Source organism: Numida meleagris, chromosome 14 (genome assembly GCF_002078875.1).
Source record: "Numida meleagris isolate 19003 breed g44 Domestic line chromosome 14, NumMel1.0, whole genome shotgun sequence".
NCBI lineage: Eukaryota > Metazoa > Chordata > Aves > Galliformes > Numididae > Numida > Numida meleagris.
The window spans coordinates 2,908,426-2,915,535 of NC_034422.1; the positions used below are offsets into that span (position 1 = coordinate 2,908,426).

The window sequence follows — 7,110 nt, forward strand, 5'->3', positions numbered from 1 at the left end:
TGCCACAACTTACGGTACCATAAAAGCCTGCCATCGTGTCAAGTACAAAGAGCTGGGAGTGATTCCTCCGTAGTTCCATTGTGTGGTCGTGTGAAGTTTCTTCCACCCATTGGCCGAGCACTGTGACCCAAAGGCAGTGCAGACCCAAGCCCCAGCTGTCAGGCTGCTGCAGGACTGATGCCTGGCTTCAAGCACATCTGTGTCCCTGCTGGCATCGTGCTAACCAAATTATTGTGCTAAAAGTACGTCTCTTCCCGGGAAGGTGGGAGCTACACACCACCTAATGAGGCCGATGTTATGGGCGCCTGTGACTCCTTCTGTCTACAGAGTTAGGAAATAAGGGGGTCCCAGCTGGAACACAGCACCCTGAATGTTCTCTCCTTTTAGTTTTCAGAGAATAAAACGCGGCCTCAGTAGCAGAGGTTCAGCGCTGTGCCTGTACTGCAAGAACAGCACAGGGGTAGAGAGTGCGCTCGTGCCGCTCATCGCACAGGTGAGTTGCTGAATGGGATTTATTTAAGGACAGAGCAGCGTGATGATTTCAATTCTGTTAAGTGTAGCTTCCAAAATGCATTCTTTATGCTTCATTTGTTGCAAATGAATGACTCAGTTAAAGCGGCATTTCAACGTATTATAGCCAAAATATTTGCTTTGCACAACAACAAAATAAGAGATAACTGCAATCATCTGCAAGCAGGAACAAGGAAAGGGACAGGCACAGCAGACAGACAGTTCCACAGGTATCACAGAAAGCAGCTGTCTTAGTGCAAACTTTTACACAGAATAAGAAACGACTGGAAAATGGGTTTGCAAGTTAGCATTCCTCTAATGTGCCCAGGTCTGGATGGTATTGTAGGTGTCTGGAAAAACTGCAGATGGTTACACCAAATTTGGTTCCTTCCCATGCACATCCCAACCAAAATACACGCACATGAAATGTTTTCACCTTCGTGCACCAAGATGGTGAGTGCGAATTTAAAGCGTTATTATCTTCCGTCTGCTTACACGACGTGTAAGATGGAGATTTTCCTCTTGGTGTATTCAGGATAATTAGCATGTATGACAACATTCAGACGATTTAATTTCCCAATTACACAGCTACACTGAAAATATCCTTTGCATTAAGAACGCAGCATTTCTTATCAGTAGATATCCCGCGACTTCTGCGCTGTCGCATCACTGCAGGTGCTCATGGTTTGGCAAGTTGAGAAATACTCATTTTCTGCCCTGCCAACCAAGGAGACCCGGGCTGTGCCATGTCACCGGGCCCACAGAGCTCCCCACGGCAGCAGGGGGCCCTCGCTGCGCCCAGGGCTGTGCTTCATAGAATGAGGATGGCAGGCTGTGATCCTGCTGTTCTCCTGCAAGCTTTGGTAGCCGTCGGAAAATCTGTTGCTGGAATCTCGTTTACTTGTGTGTAATTAGTTTCACCCTGAAGCCACTTGTTTGCTTGCCTACTTTTAGGAGTGATGGGTGCTCAACAACAAAATCAATTGTATTTCCGAGACCAGTAGTAGGCACATAGTCATACATATGTTAACTATTACTCATGGAACTCTGGAAATCTTTCTTTTCTGTGAGTAAAAATGGAGCAGAACTGGGCATTTACAGATGGCTTGAGTGTATTCAGTGTTTTTCTTGCTTCCTTGTTCTCCAGTCAGAAGAAAGCCCACAAGCTACCAGCATTTCCTCAGCAGCTTCCACGACAGGAGGGAAGCCAAGGCAGGAGGAGTGGGGAGGCTGTTCTTCCTCCAGCCCAACCCTGACGTGTGCTGCGCTTTTGGTTCTGCACACAGCTGCAGTGTGGCACAAAGCTTTGCCGGTGTCTCAGATGTGGAATGGGATGGAGGGGACCTTGATGACACCCAAGTGTCAGCCCCAGCATCAAGCCACGGCAGCACCAACCGCCCCGCCTTGGCCTCGTCCCACCCGAGCCCACCGGCAGCACAGCTTTGGTCCCTTGCTCAGCACAGCCCCAGCTCTGCAGATCTCCTCCTGTAAGCCCCAGCAGCACACCCTCCTGGCTTCCACTCCGCTCCCAGCGCTGCTGCTCTCGGGGCCTTTTATCTGCTGCTGCCAATCGTGCTCCTGCAGGTACCCATGTAAACGCTGTTAGAGGTCTTTCTGCAGGCTTATCGCTTTGACCATCTCTCCACACCCCCCACCGAGCATCTCTCTGCTGAAATTCTGTTTATCAAGTCAAACAAACTGCCTATCTTTATTTCAAAGGCTTCCCCAGACAGCTCTGCCTTGTCTTTTATCACCCATTTAGCAGTAGGAAATGGGCTCCTGCTGCCGTGGCACCCACCTCTCCGTCGCGTGGCTCCCACACAGCCGCACTGCTGGCTGTCCCACGCTGCCCATCTGCACGGGGACTTTTGCAGTTTCTCAGCTCACAGCCACATTGCCACCAAGCAGACGTGAGCACATCACGCCCTGGATGTGTGCTCTTACAGCACAGCGTTGAAGGCAGTGACACCCACGAATTACAGCAAACATGTTCCGCAGGCTCAGCTGTGTCCCAGTGCAGCACAACTCAACCCTCGTGCTGGTGGGGGCAGAAGGACCAGGCTGCCCTATGAGATTGTCTTTGCACCACCACATTCCTGGCCCTGCTGTCCTTGCCTTTTGGTAATGGCAGCATCGCTTCATGCAGCCTTTCTTAAGCAATGAGGAGAAGTCCTGGGGCTAATTAAGCAGACGTAGAACATAGTCACTTTACTCAAAACCAATCAACTCTGAAAAGCCACAGACTAGCATTTAATAGAGTGTTGTAGTGGAAATGTACCGATTTTAACACTACTTAAGCACAACAGATTGTCCTTCAGCTTAGAAAAATCACGAAAGTCTTTGACCTGCTTTTATAATGCCTAAATAAGTGTTGGTGCTTTCTGTCAGTCACGAAGGCTGCAGATTATGTGGCACACATCAAAGTCAGAGACGGGTGACGCACACGTGTGCACCGCAGCCCCACAGCAGGGGACAGACACCTCGGTACCAGCAGGATGTGGCTCATCCATGAACCTCAGGTGTAAATCCTCCAACATACGGCACAGGAGCTGACCAGCTCTCCTCAGCCAGCTGGGTGCGCTGGTGTGGTCAGCAGTGCTCCCAGCGTGGTGCTCGCCATCGCTGCATTGCAAAGGGCTGCAAGGAGCTTGAATATTCAATCTCAACATTTTCTTTGTTAAGTAAAAAACCTTTGAGATGTGCTGCAGCCATTTGCTTGGATTTAGAGCTGAACACTCACCCCAGTGCACGCATGGGGATTCTCCCTGGCCTGCTTACAAAGCCCAGCTGGCAACTGGGGAGCAATACTGAGATATCAGCAAAACCCAAGGAAAGTTCAGAGATGGTGGTGCAGATGCAGGGCTTTTTCTTGCTATAAACAATTCATCTCTTGGAAATACATTGCCCTCAAAGCTTGCATGGCCCTTTGCAGAGCAGAGCACAGCCCAAGGACAGCTGCCAGGGCTGCTCAGTTTCCCTGTTAGTGCCCCAACATGAAAACCCTGCACCTCTCAAGCAAAGCAACTCCAGCGCATCCAGCCCAGACAGACCAACCCTCGCAGGGCTTCCTTCCACACTGCCTCTGCAGCTCCTTAGCAAGGCTGTGACCAAAGGAAAGCACAGCCCACTCGGTCTGTCCTCCCTGCTGGTAACTTGCAAGGATAATACCAGGTAAACAAGGCAAATCCTTGCTATGAACTCCACTCCTGATGGCAAAACTCATTTTATTTTTAAGCCCCACGTGGGTATTTTGCCTTCACGGTCATTCTTACCAATGGAAAAGTTAGTATCGAGGTCAGAAGCAAGCAGCTTTTGTTGGAAGAGGAAGGCTTCCCTGTTGAAGAGACAAGGTGCAGACCCAGGGGGTGTCCGTCCCCTGCTCTGCCCTCCCCTGGGTTCACCAAGGATGAAGAGCAGAAGCCTCGTTAAGACGCAGAGGATTAGGGCTCTGGATGTCAGAGGCATGTGAAACAAACAGTAGTGTAATTTGCGGAGCAACTTTGGGAAGTTAATTATTTCTCAGGATTCAACTTTAATGACTCCTGCATACTCCCTGGATCTCCAGCAGCCAGCTATGTCACGTTGCATTAAAAGATGCAGCAGACAGCCCAGCATCAGATGTGGGGGGAGAAAGAAAATAAGAAAAAAAAATATAAAAGAGTCCCAGATGGTTTCCCTTTACCAAGAACAAACATATGCAATAGCACAGCGCTTTGGAAAAAAATTGCTCACGAACCTTCTGGCTTGAAGCTACCAGTAAATCTTCCTGTTTGCAATGATGCCCAGGTATATATGGCAGAAATCTCAGTGCTCTATTAAAGGCCTTAGAGAAAAGTCTCCCTGCTTCATAGAAAAGCTCTTATTTACCCCTTGTGTCCTCAGAATAACAGATTACCACAGCTCCTGGCAATCACACACAGCTCAGCTTTGTGTCCACACTGCAGAATAAAGTCCATTACATAGATTGCAAAGCTGTTACATAAACCAAACTTTTATTATGGTGGTTATAGAGGCAAAATGTCCAAAGGGATGCTTTATATACAACCTCTCTCCGTGCTTAATCAAAATACAACCAAATGCCTTTTTAAAAAAAGAAAAGAAAAAAAAAACTTCACTAGAGAAATGCTTTATTATTTTTAAATCATCCAATACTTCACCACTAATTCCCTGCGCTATTAAAGCTTGAACAAGGGGACTGGGGTCTTGCCCCTGCAAATCCTCTGCCAATTGAGTTCGGGGTTTCTAAAGCCTCCATGCTGGGCAACTCAGACCCAAATCCTTCACATTAAAGCCATCACAGGAGAGGTGCCAGCAGGGAGGAGGCTCAGAACTGCCCTGCTCTGCTCATTACTGTCCCCATGGCATCCCCTGGAGTGGGCAGCAGGACAGAAGGTGGGAGTGCTGCAGCCCGAGCACCCCACGTGAGTTCAGGCCCCCAGCTGCCACCCACCTGCAGGAAAGGGCTGGGGCTAACACCTTGTTTAACAGGGGCTTCCTAAGAAGGATACAGGACAGAGCATAAAGTGGGACATTTGCTGGCACGCAGGGCTCAGGCAGCTCCAAAAAGGCATCGGGACCCAGGCATCCCAGCACCAGCCATGAGCCAGGTGCTGCTGGGCTTCACTTACGGAAAAAGACAAGTAGTAGAAACTAGAATATGATGAACACAAATTAGTGTTTGCTGGCACCTGTGGCATTCTGCTGATCTTTATTCCTTGAGGGATCAGGAGCATCTTGGTACTGCGGAGGTTAAGCATCCCGGGCTCAATGAGCTGAGCTCAGACATCCATTTTCCACACCCTCAGCTCTGCAGCCAGGCTTCAGGGGTAGGAAGCCTGCTGCATCCCTCTGTCAAGCTTTTCCTACCAAGAAAATTTATGTAGTATTTCCTTAGTATTTTTTTTTTCCCCCCTGAAGTCCATCTGGAAAATAAGAGACCTGTGGAGGTTGCAATTTGAAATTCATCACGCCATCATACCTCCTGCTCCAGAGACATGCCTAAGGACAGATACTTCAGAACGTGTAAAAGTATTTTCCAACTTAGCCTCATCCTGCATGTCTGGTTTGCTCTGATACTTGCTTCAAGAGAAGAGCATCGCAGGGGTTGCTGCAGATGTTTGAAAGGGAGAAAAGAGCCCTTGGGTACCCAGGGAGGGAGCAGTCCCCCAGAGCAGGAGAGGCACAGCGCTGTGTTAATGAGGAGTCTGACGGATAAAGGGTTTTATCTGTAGAAGCTAGCAAAAATAATAATAATAAAAAATAATCACTGTCCACAATAAGCAGAGAAATTAAGACAATTTCTTGTTTCCCCCGCAGCTCCCTTTAAATAATCCTGCCAAAACGTTTTTCCTTCATTCTGAGGCTTAGAGGACAGCCAAGAAGATTTAACTGTTAAATAGAGCCATTTATTCCAAAGGTTGTAGTAAAATACATATAATTTTAGCAGCAATTGCCTTTGGGCAGCAAAGGGAGAGCTGCTGAGCGTGCCATTAGCACAGATTGCAGAGAGGGCAAGAGCAGAGTGGGGAAAGGCCTCTGCTCCCACAGCAGGCCGCAGCCACGACGAGCAGACTGGGGGCGAGCCCCTGTGCTGCGGCTGTGTGACACGACAAGGGGATGTGGCTTCTAACTAAAACGGGAGGCTTGGATGGGATATAAGGAAGGAGTTTTTACACTAAGGGCTGTGAGGCACCAGCACAGGTCCCTGCAGACACCCACGGTCAGGCTGCTCCATGGCACACAGCCCCCATTGCTCACGGGTTAAGGGAGCCCCTCATCGGCCCTGGAAGGCCCCAGCGCGCAGCCAGCAAGCACGAGGCATAATGTGGACTTCTCAGAAAAGGAACAGACAACGATAAAATCAACTTTGGAGCATTAAGAAACCATTTGTCCGAAGTTTTCATTTAGCTGAAAGAGTTAGATGCTTGAGAAGCTTCTTTCTTTATATATATGTACACACATACAAGTCAATCAGATTTCTGCAGAGCGAGACTCCACACTTCAGAAAACAAAACTCTTCCTACTCTGAAAGATCTGAACCACTTCTTCCCGCTCCATTACCACCTCCGCTTCTACACTGCTTTTCCAGAAATCACACACCACACTTGGACCTGTGCCACTTCCCCAGGCATGTGTTGCCCCTCTCCAGGCCACGTTTCTGCGTCCCTTCTCCTGCTGTGCCCGGCCGGCCACAGGGCAATGCAGAGACAGCACCAGCCCTTCACCCAGCACACACCACTTCTTGCTGCCTCCAGGATTTCCCTTCTCCCCTGCACAGCTCCCAGCTGAGTCCTCAGCCCCACCAAACCTTACACATATGTGCCCCCAAGCAGTGCACACAACCAGGTGTGGCTGCAGCACATGGGCACCCAGCTGCAAAGGGTCAGGAAGCTGATGCTGCATTAGAACACCTGCTGAAGGCTTTATAGAGATGTAAAAGGGCACTGCTTTCTTCCCTACCGAAAGTATAGCTTCGTTGTTTAATAATATGAGTGAGGCTCTCAGCTGTATGCTCAGCAGCTCACCTTGCAAACACGGTGCTAAAATCAGATCCCTCCTGGGATGTGTCCTCCCTGCACGGAGCGGGGGGGCAGGGCTGCT

General features: G+C 49.3%; 1 long non-coding RNA gene across 1 annotated transcript; it reads left to right on the forward strand.

Moving 5' to 3' along the window:
- Nucleotides 1–4,451, forward strand: LOC110406450. Its single transcript, XR_002443476.1, has 3 exons — nt 1–242; nt 388–493; nt 1,658–4,451. It is a non-coding gene; the product is annotated as an uncharacterized LOC110406450 (long non-coding RNA).